We start from the raw sequence: 11316 nt of genomic DNA, 5'->3' as shown, positions 1-11316 counted from the left end.
AGCAGAGAAGTGAGCAGCTAGCTGTTATGTATCCAGGATCAGAGGCTAGGTCCAGCAGAGAAGTGAGCGGCTAGCTGTTATTTATCCAGGATCAGAGGCTAGGTCCAGCAGAGAAGTGAGCGGCTAGCTGTTATTTCTCCAGGATCAGAGACTAGGTCCAGCAGAGAAGTGAGCAGCTAGCTGTTATTTCTCCAGGATCAGGGGCTAGGTCCAGCAGAGAAGTGAGCGGCTAGCTGTTATTTCTCCAGGGTCAGAGACTAGGTCCAGCAGAGAAGTGAGCAGCTAGCTGTTATGTATCCAGGATCAGAGGCTAGGTCCAGCAGAGAAGTGAGCAGCTAGCAGTTATTTCTCCAGGATCACAGACTAGGTCCAGCAGAGAAGTGAGCAGCTAGCGGTTATTTATCCAGGATCAGAGGCTAGGTCCAGCAGAGAAGTGAGCGGCTAGCTGTTATTTCTCCAGGATCAGAGGCTAGGTCCAGCAGAGAAGTGAGCGGCTAGCTGTTATTTCTCCAGGATCAGAGGCTAGGTCCAGCAGAGAAGTGAGCAGCTAGCTGTTATTTCTTCAGGATCAGAGGCTAGGTCCAGCAGAGAAGTGAGCAGCTAGCTGTTATTTCTCCAGGATCAGAGGCTAGGTCCAGCAGAGAAGTGAGCAGCTAGCTGTTATGTATCCAGGATCAGGGGCTAGGTCCAGCAGAGAAGTGAGAGGCTAGCTGTTATGTATGCAGGATCAGGGGCTAGGTCCAGCAGAGAAGTGAGCAGCTAGCTGTTATTTCTCTAGGATCAGAGGCTAGGTCCAGCAGAGAAGTGAGAGGCTAGCTGTTATTTCTCCAGGATCAGAGGCTAGGTCCAGCAGAGAAGTGAGCGGCTAGCTGTTATTTCTCCAGGATGAGAGGCTAGGTCCAGCAGAGAAGTGAGCAGCTAGCTGTTATTTATCCAGGATCAGAGGCTAGGTCCAGCAGAGAAGTGAGCAGCTAGCTGTTATTTATCCAGGATCAGAGGCTAGGTCCAGCAGAGAAGTGAGCAGCTAGCTGTTATTTATCCAGGATCAGAGGCTAGGTCCAGCAGAGAAGTGAGGGACAAGAACTTCGCCTTATTAACATCTATGGTCCACAGTCCAAGTGGGATCGGAAGTGTCTCTTTATGAGGATCAAGCCCTATCTTTTTACAAGTCGGCAGGAGGTCTTTAGAGGGGACTTCAATGCTGTCACGAGGCCCCAGGATAGGGGAGGTTCCAGAGACAAGCTGACTTATGATGGCGTCGCCCTGAATAGTATAGCTAGTGAGGCTCGCCTGGTGTATGTCCACATCCGGAATACACCAGGCCACGCGGGATTCACCTATCATAGGGGTAGTTGTAGGTCCAGGATAGACAGGTTTTATTTAAAGGAGGAAGCCGTCTCTTCAGCGGTTTCCGTTGTTGAGGTGGAGTTCTCCGACCACTGTTTAATTTTGTTTTCTCTGAATGTTACAGAGACCCCCTGGATGGGTAGAGGCTACTGGAAGCTCAATTCGTCTCTCTTGGAAGAAGCGGAAATAAGACAGTCCTTTGAGGATTTTCTTCAGAGCCAGGTACCATTGCTGGGCCTTTGTAGCAGTAAGTTAGAGTGGTGGGAGATGTTCAAAAAAAGGGTTGCGAGATTTTTCCGCCAGCTCTCGAGCCTCAGGAGTCTGGACAGATATCGCCTGTACCAGGGCCTGAGGAAGAAACTTGAACGTCTTGTCTCGACTGGAGGTAGTCGTGATGATATCTCCAGAGTGAAAGCCTTGCTACTGAGATGCCAGTACGATAGACACGCATCTTTGGTTTTTGAGAGGGATTACGGGAAGTACCGCTCGCCCGACCCTTACAGAAACTGCAAGATATCAGTGAATAGTAAAATCGTCTCAGGACTGATTGATAGAACAGGATCCCTGAAAAGGTCCAGATCAGGGATCCTGGAGGTCGTCAGATCCTTTTACTCGCACCTCTTGGAAAGGAAGGATCTAGATCGGGATAAGTCCTCAGCTTTCTTGACTGAAACCGTCCCTGAACCAGGGGTAGACCCCTCTCTTGACGTTTTGCAAAGATGAAGAGGAAGTCAGGGTGGCTATTGATGGTCTTGCCCTCAAGAAGTCACCCGGTCCAGATGGCTTAACATCTGAGTTCTATAAGACCTTTAAGGACACTTTGGTTGCCCTCTTGACTGAGGTATTTAATGAGTGTCTCTCCTCGGGCACTCTGCCGAGGTCAATGAGGAGGTCAGCCTTGATCATCTTGTCTAAGGGTAAAGACCCGTCCCGCATTGAGAATTGGCGTCCCATAGCGCTACTCAATGTGGACAGAAAGATTCTGGCAAAAGTGCTGTTTAATCAGCTGGTGAAGTTTGCACCCCAGCTCCTTTCGGGGGCCCAGCATTGCTCTATTCCAGGCCGCAGTACCTTTAGTGCTGTGCTCGGTGTCCGGGAGGCTGTGGAGCAGGGTAGGGCAGGTCACTGGAAGGGGTACTTGCTGTCCTTGGATCAGGCAAAAGCGTTTGATCGGGTTAACCATGAGTACCTCTGGTCTGTCCTTCTGAGATATGGCCTGCCGGGGGTTTTTGTTGATTGGCTTAAGACCTTGTATGCAGGGGCAGAGAGTTTCCCGCTTGTGAATGGTTGGATTGGCCGCTCTTTTGAGCTTGGGTCTGGTGTCCGTCAGGGTTGCCCTTTGAGCCCACTGTTGTACGTGTTTGTAATTGACTCATTCCTTAGGAGGATTGATTGTGGACCGTTGGCAGGGGTGAGAATGGACCCTGCGGTGCCGGATTCCACTCTGAGGGTGGTAGCGTACGCCGATGATGTCACCATATTCGTCTCCTCGCAAGAGGAGGTGCAGTGTGTGATGTCAGAGGTGGAGCGCTACTCAGAGGCATCTGGGTCCAAGATCAACCAGGATAAGTGTGAGAGTCTCTGGCTGGGAGGTGGAGATCCTGGATTTGATCTCCTGGACACCCTTCCAGAACCCCAGGAGTCTGCTAAAGTTCTCGGCATCGAATTCGGCCAAGGGGATTACCCCAAACAAAACTGGGACAGCAGGCTTAAGAGATGGCTGCTCAGAGGGTGGATCAGTGGAAGGGTTGGTCTTTGACCCTCAGGGAAAGGGTTAACCTGATCAAAACTTTCCTGCTCCCTTTGCTGATATATCTGGGCAGTGTTTGCATTTTGCCAGAGCCGCTCTGGACTCGGGTCTACAGTGTGTTCTTCCAGCTGTTATGGGGGAATAGACTGAACCTAGTCAAGAGGGAGGTTACTTACCGTACGACGAGACAAGGGGGGTTGTGTATGGTCATTACTTACCGTACGAGGAGACAAGGGGGGTTGTGTTTGGTCATTACTTACCGTACGAGGAGACAAGGGGGGTTGTGTATGGTCATTACTTACCGTACGAGGAGACAAGGGGGGTTGTGTATGGTCAACCCCGTGGTGTTCCTGGTGAATACCTTTCTTAAGACCAACATTGCAAACCTCTGGAAAGAGAGGGCTCCTCCGTGGGTATTCTCCTGTAGGGGATGGTTTCGGCCTTTCTTCCAGGAATGGGAGACAGGAGGGCAAGTGAAGGATCTCCGCACACCACATGGGCATCTTCTGTGTTTATTTGTGTATATAGTTTGCATATTTTGTCTCCACCTGGGGTTGGGGTTTAGTGTTAGGTTGGGTGGTGGGTTATATGGGGGGAAGGGTCTGTTATCATGTACTGGGGGCATGGGATGCAGGACCAGCTCAGGGCCCCCCCCCCCCAAAAAAAAAATTATAAAAATGTTATGGTGTTTGGTGTAGGGCTCTATGTATTGTGGACATGTCACAGGAAAAGTGTTCGAGGGGAGGTACATCTCACCCAGGCTACTGCTTATGGTGAGATGGTAAATCTGGGAGAGATCTGTCACTCAGTAGTGTTATGCTGCTGAGTTGTTCTTTAAATTTTCCGAGCCGGATTTACTGGAATGGCGGATAGGTTGGTAGTGGGATCTGCCATTCCCTTCCCCCGATCCAGTGTGGGTTTTGGGATCAGGTGAGCTCTGATCCCAATCAGCCTGAGAAGGCAAAAGATCTGCTCAGTCTGCAAAGGATCTCTCAGCCGGGAGTGACAGCCTGCACGCTGTGGGAGAAAAGAATACTGCCACGGTGGGGGCTGATTTATACCGCTGCTCGGAGTGTCAGATAGGTGACCTATTGGTTAGTAAGCGCCCAGACGGGCAAGACCTTTTTGTTTGTTCTGTTTTTCAAGCATGGTATTGCTCTATTTATGTTTACTGGACGGTTTATGCCGCTAATAAATGCCAAGTTGATCTTTTATAAATCAAAGCCTGATGTGAACTGTGTCCACACACACCATCCCCCGGGAAGATCCCTACAGTATATATTCATTTATGTATTTATTTGTGCATTTATTTAGTTTTGTGGAATGCAACCGGACCAGGGGGTTAGTGTAGAGCAGGGGACCTCAACTGGCGGACCGCGGTCCAAACCCGGACCGCGGCGGCCAGCTGTCCGGCCCCCGGCTGCGGCGCTGCTCCCTGTACAGAAAGTATCTATGAGCGCTCGTAACGAGCGCTCATAGATACCGAGCGGCAGCAGCGGCACTGACAGAGGGGAAGCCATTGGCTCCCTCCCTGTCAGTCACCTCTCACTGGCCGCAGCGGTCACAAGAGGCCGCGCTCCCTCTCTGGTGTCGGCGCCGAGTGACGTTCCTGCGCCGGCGGGTAGAGCGGCCTCTAGTAACCGCTGCAGTGCGGCCACAGGAGGAAGAGAAGAGGACGCGCAGGACTTAGGTGAGTATAAGTGGTTTTTTTTTTTTTATACTATATAGGAGGGGGAGAGAGCACAGGGGGGCTATATACAGGGGGAGAGAGCGCAGGGGGAGAAAGTGCAGGTGGGGCTATATACAGGGGGAGAGAGCGCAGGGGGAGAAAGTGCAGGTGGGGCTATATACAGGGGGAGAGAGCGCAGGGGGAGAAAGTGCAGGTGGGGCTATACAGGGGGAGAGAGCGCAGGGGGAGAAAGTGCAGGTGGGGCTATATACAGGGGGAGAGAGCGCAGGGGGAGAAAGTGCAGGTGGGGCTATATACAGGGGGAGAGAGCGCAGGGGGAGAAAGTGCAGGTGGGGCTATATACAGGGGGAGAGAGCGCAGGGGGAGAAAGTGCAGGTGGGGCTATATACAGGGGGAGAGAGCGCAGGGGGAGAAAGTGCAGGTGGGGCTATATACAGGGGGAGAGAGCGCAGGGGGAGAAAGCGCAGGTGGGGCTATATACAGGGGGAGAGAGCGCAGGGGGAGAAAGTGCAGGTGGGGCTATATACAGGGGGAGAGAGCGCAGGGGGAGAAAGTGCAGGTGGGGCTATATACAGGGGGAGAGAGCGCAGGGGGAGAAAGTGCAGGTGGGGCTATATACAGGGGGAGAGAGCGCAGGGGGAGAAAGTGCAGGTGGGGCTATATACAGGGGGAGAGAGCGCAGGGGGAGAAAGCGCAGGTGGGGCTATATACAGGGGGAGAGAGCGCAGGGGGAGAAAGCGCAGGTGGGGCTATATACAGGGGGAGAGAGCGCAGGGGGAGAAAGCGCAGGTGGGGCTATATACAGGGGGAGAGAGCGCAGGGGGAGAAAGCGCAGGTGGGGCTATATACAGGGGGAGAGAGCGCAGGGGGAGAAAGCGCAGGTGGGGCTATATACAGGGGGAGAGAGCGCAGGGGGAGAAAGCGCAGGTGGGGCTATATACAGGGGGAGAGAGCGCAGGGGGAGAAAGCGCAGGTGGGGCTATATACAGGGGGAGAGAGCGCAGGGGGAGAAAGCGCAGGTGGGGCTATATACAGGGGGAGAGAGCGCAGGGGGAGAAAGCGCAGGTGGGGCTATATACAGGGGGAGAGAGCGCAGGGGGAGAAAGCGCAGGTGGGGCTATATACAGGGGGAGAGAGCGCAGGGGGAGAAAGCGCAGGTGGGGCTATATACAGGGGGAGAGAGCGCAGGGGGAGAAAGTGCAGGTGGGGCTATATACAGGGGGAGAGAGCGCAGGGGGAGAAAGCGCAGGTGGGGCTATATACAGGGGGAGAGAGCGCAGGGGGAGAAAGCGCAGGTGGGGCTATATACAGGGGGAGAGAGCGCAGGGGGAGAGAGCGCAGGTGGGGCTATATACAGGGGGAGAGAGCGCAGGGGGAGAGAGCGCAGGTGGGGCTATATACAGGGGGAGAGAGCGCAGGGGGAGAGAGCGCAGGTGGGGCTATATACAGGGGGAGAGAGCGCAGGGGGAGAGAGCGCAGGTGGGGCTATATACAGGGGGAGAGAGCGCAGGGGGAGAGAGCGCAGGTGGGGCTATATACAGGGGGAGAGAGCGCAGGGGGAGAGAGCGCAGGTGGGGCTATATACAGGGGGAGAGAGCGCAGGGGGAGAGAGCGCAGGTGGGGCTATATACAGGGGGAGAGAGCGCAGGGGGAGAGAGCGCAGGTGGGCTATATACAGGGGAGAGAGCGCAGGGGGAGAGAGCGCAGGTGGGGCTATATACAGGGGGAGAGAGCGCAGGGGGAGAGAGCGCAGGTGGGGCTATATACAGGGGGAGAGAGCGCAGGGGGAGAAAGTGCAGGTGGGGCTATATACAGGGGGAGAGAGCGCAGGGGGAGAGAGCGCAGGTGGGGCTATATACAGGGGGAGAGAGCGCAGGTGGGGCTATATACAGGGGGAGAGAGCGCAGGGGGAGAGAGCGCAGGTGGGGCTATATACAGGGGGAGAGAGCGCAGGGGGAGAGAGCGCAGGTGGGGCTATATACAGGGGGAGAGAGCGCAGGGGGAGAGAGCGCAGGTGGGGCTATATACAGGGGGAGAGAGCGCAGGGGGAGAGAGCGCAGGTGGGGCTATATACAGGGGGAGAGAGCGCAGGGGGAGAAAGCGCAGGTGGGGCTATATACAGGGGGAGAGAGCGCAGGGGGAGAGAGCGCAGGTGGGGCTATATACAGGGGGAGAGAGCGCAGGGGGAGAGAGCGCAGGTGGGGCTATATACAGGGGGAGAGAGCGCAGGGGGAGAGAGCGCAGGTGGGGCTATATACAGGGGGAGAGAGCGCAGGGGGAGAGAGCGCAGGTGGGGCTATATACAGGGGGAGAGAGCGCAGGGGGAGAAAGCGCAGGTGGGGCTATATACAGGGGGAGAGAGCGCAGGGGGAGAGAGCGCAGGTGGGGCTATATACAGGGGGAGAGAGCGCAGGGGGAGAGAGCGCAGGTGGGGCTATATACAGGGGGAGAGAGCGCAGGGGGAGAGAGCGCAGGTGGGGCTATATACAGGGGGAGAGAGCGCAGGGGGAGAGAGCGCAGGTGGGGCTATATACAGGGGGAGAGAGCGCAGGGGGAGAGAGCGCAGGTGGGGCTATATACAGGGGGAGAGAGCGCAGGGGGAGAGAGCGCAGGTGGGGCTATATACAGGGGGAGAGAGCGCAGGGGGAGAGAGCGCAGGTGGGGCTATATACAGGGGGAGAGAGCGCAGGGGGAGAAAGTGCAGGTGGGGCTATATACAGGGGGAGAGAGCGCAGGGGGAGAGAGCGCAGGTGGGGCTATATACAGGGGAGAGAGCGCAGGGGGAGAGAGCGCAGGTGGGGCTATATACAGGGGGAGAGAGCGCAGGGGGAGAGAGCGCAGGTGGGGCTATATACAGGGGGAGAGAGCGCAGGGGGAGAGAGCGCAGGTGGGGCTATATACAGGGGGAGAGAGCGCAGGGGGAGAGAGCGCAGGTGGGGCTATATACAGGGGGAGAGAGCGCAGGGGGAGAGAGCGCAGGTGGGGCTATATACAGGGGGAGAGAGCGCAGGGGGAGAGAGCGCAGGTGGGGCTATATACAGGGGGAGAGAGCGCAGGGGGAGAAAGCGCAGGTGGGGCTATATACAGGGGGAGAGAGCGCAGGGGGAGAGAGCGCAGGTGGGGCTATATACAGGGGGAGAGAGCGCAGGGGGAGAGAGCGCAGGTGGGGCTATATACAGGGGGAGAGAGCGCAGGGGGAGAGAGCGCAGGTGGGGCTATATACAGGGGGAGAGAGCGCAGGGGGAGAGAGCGCAGGTGGGGCTATATACAGGGGGAGAGAGCGCAGGGGGAGAGAGCGCAGGTGGGGCTATATACAGGGGGAGAGAGCACAGGTGGGGCTATATACAGGGGGAGAGAGCGCAGGTGGGGCTATATACAGGGGGAGAGAGCGCAGGTGGGGCTATATACAGGGGGAGAGAGCGCAGGTGGGGCTATATACAGGGGGAGAGAGCGCAGGTGGGGCTATATACAGGGGGAGAGAGCACAGGGGCAGAAAGCACAGGTGGGGCTATATACAGGAGGAGAGAGTACAGGGGGGGGGCTATATACAGAAGGAGAGAGCACAGGTGGGGCTATATACAGAAGGAGAGAGCACAGGTGGGGCTTTATACAGAAGGAGAGAGCACAGGGGGGTTATATACAGGGGGAGAGAGCACAGGGGCAGAAAGCACAGGTGGGGCTATATACAGGGGGAGAGAGTACAGGGGGCTATATACAGGGGGAGAGAGCACAGGGGGGCTATATACTGGGGGAGAGAGCACAGGTGGGGCTATATACAGGGGGAGAGAGCACAGGTGGGGCTATATACAGGGGGAGAGAGCACAGGTGGGGCTATATACAGAAGGAGAGAGCACAGGTGGGGTTTATACAGAAGGAGAGAGCACAGGGGGGTTATATACTGGGAGAGAGCACAGGGGGGCTATATACTACAGGGGGAGAGTGCACAGGGGGGCTATATACTACAGGGGGAGAGTGCACAGGGGGGCTATATACTACAGGGGGAGAGCGCACAGGGGGCTATATACTACAGGGGGAGAGCGTACAGGGGGGCTATATACTGGGAGAGAGCACAGGGGGGCTATATACTACAGGAGGAGAGTGCACAGGGGGCTATATACTACAGGGGGAGAGAGCACAGGGGGGCTATATACTGGGAGAGAGCACAGGGGGGCTATATACTGGGAGAGAGCACAGGGGGGCTTTATACTGGGAGAGAGCACAGGGGAGCTATATACAGGGGGAGAGAGCACAGGGGGCTATATACTGGGAGAGAGCACAGGGGGGCTATATACTACAGGGGGAGAGTGCACAGGGGGCTATATACAGGGGGAGAGAGCACAGGGGGGCTATATACTGGGAGAGAGCACAGGGGGGATATATATTGGGAGAGAGCACAGGGGGGCTATATACTGGGAGAGAGCACAGGGGGGCTATATACTACAGGGGGAGAGAGCACAGGGGGGCTATATACTACAGGGGAGATTGCACAGGGGGCTATATACTACAGGGGGAGAGCGTACAGGGGGGCTATATACTACAGTGGGAGAGCTATATACTACAGGGGGAGAGCACACAGGGGAGCTATATACTACTAAGGCAGTCACCCCCTGTGTACCTAATTTTGAAGGGCTGTGAGAGAGAAAATGACAGTTTTCCCACTAATAAGCAGCAATTCTGTATGTAAATAGTTCAACAACGTTTGTGTAAAGCAACAAAACCAAACAAAATCCTCCTGATGTTCAGCTCGGACGTTCACCTGACAAAAGACCCCGGTAAGTGACCTACAGTAAGAGTTGTTGAGTACCCCTGGTATATAGTATATAGTAGCAGTATACAGTATATACCACTAGAGGTCAGTACAGTATATAGTATATAGTAGCAGTATGTAGTATATACCACTAGAGGTCAGTACAGTATATAGTATATAGTAGCAGTATACAGTATATACCACTAGAGGTCAGTACAGTATATAGTATATAGTAGCAGTATACAGTATATACCACTAGAGGTCAGTACAGTATATAGTATCAGTATATAGTATATACCACTAGAGGTCAGTACAGTATATAGTAGCAGTATACAGTATATACCACTAGAGGTCAGTGCAGTATATATTAGCAGTATACAGTATATACCACTAGAGGTCAGAGCAGTATATAGTAGCAGTATACAGTATATACCACTAGAGGTCAGTACAGTATATAGTAGCAGTATACAGTATATACCACTAGAGGTCAGTACAGTATATAGTAGCAGTATACAGTATATACCACTAGAGGTCAGTGCAGTATATATTAGCAGTATACAGTATATACCACTAGAGGTCAGAGCAGTATATAGTAGCAGTATACAGTATATACCACTAGAGGTCAGTACAGTATATAGTAGCAGTATACAGTATATACCACTAGAGGTCAGTACAGTATATAGTAGCAGTATACAGTATATACCACTAGAGGTCAGTAGAGTATATAGTAGCAGTATACAGTATATACCACTAGAGGTCAGTACAGTATATAGTAGCAGTATACAGTATATACCACTAGAGGTCAGTACAGTATATAGTAGCAGTATACAGTATATACCACTAGAGGTCAGTACAGTATATAGTAGCAGTATACAGTATATACCACTAGAGGTAAGTACAGTATATAGTATATAGTAGCAGTATACAGTATATACCACTAGAGGTCAGTACAGTATATAGTATATAGTAGCAGTATACAGTATATACCACTAGAGGTCAGTACAGTATATAGTATATAGTAGCAGTATACAGTATATACCACTAGAGGTCAGTACAGTATATAGTAGCAGTATACAGTATATACCACTAGAGGTCAGTACAGTATATAGTAGCAGTATACAGTATATACCACTAGAGGTCAGTACAGTATATAGTATATAGTAGCAGTATACAGTATATACCACTAGAGGTCAGTACAGTATATAGTATATAGTAGCAGTATACAGTATATACCACTAGAGGTCAGACCTGTATTTCCTGTTATCAGAATAGAAAGTGAAAGCAATGAGAGGAATCCTCCGTGTCACAGCGGCCATTACAAGGTGGAGGCTTCCTTCCTGGGGTCCCGGAGCTGTGAGGAACATGGGGGCCCCCAGACCTCTCCTCTACCTGCTGCTGCTATCCCTGGGGGCCACAGGTAAGTGTCACTGCCCGGGGGAGGGGGGATAGGCTTCCATCTATAGTCACTGAGGTGTCACTGCCCGGGGGAGGGGGGATAGGCTTCCATCTATAGTCACTGAGGTGTCACTGCCCGGGGGAGGGGGGATAGGCTTCCATCTATAGTCACTGAGGTAAGTGTCACTGCCCGGGGGAGGGGGGATAGGCTTCCATCTATAGTCACTGAGGTAAGTGTCACTGCCCGGGGGAGGGGGGATAGGCTTCCATCTATAGTCACTGAGGTAAGTGTCACTGCCCGGGGGAGGGGGGATAGGCTTCCATCTATAGTGGCTGAGGTAAGTGTCACTGCCCGGGGGAGGGGGGATAGGCTTCCATCTATAGTCG

The sequence above is a fragment of the Dendropsophus ebraccatus genome, chromosome 4 (genome assembly GCF_027789765.1).
Source record: "Dendropsophus ebraccatus isolate aDenEbr1 chromosome 4, aDenEbr1.pat, whole genome shotgun sequence".
Classification (NCBI taxonomy): domain Eukaryota; kingdom Metazoa; phylum Chordata; class Amphibia; order Anura; family Hylidae; genus Dendropsophus; species Dendropsophus ebraccatus.
Note: the sequence above shows the minus strand (reverse complement) of the source record.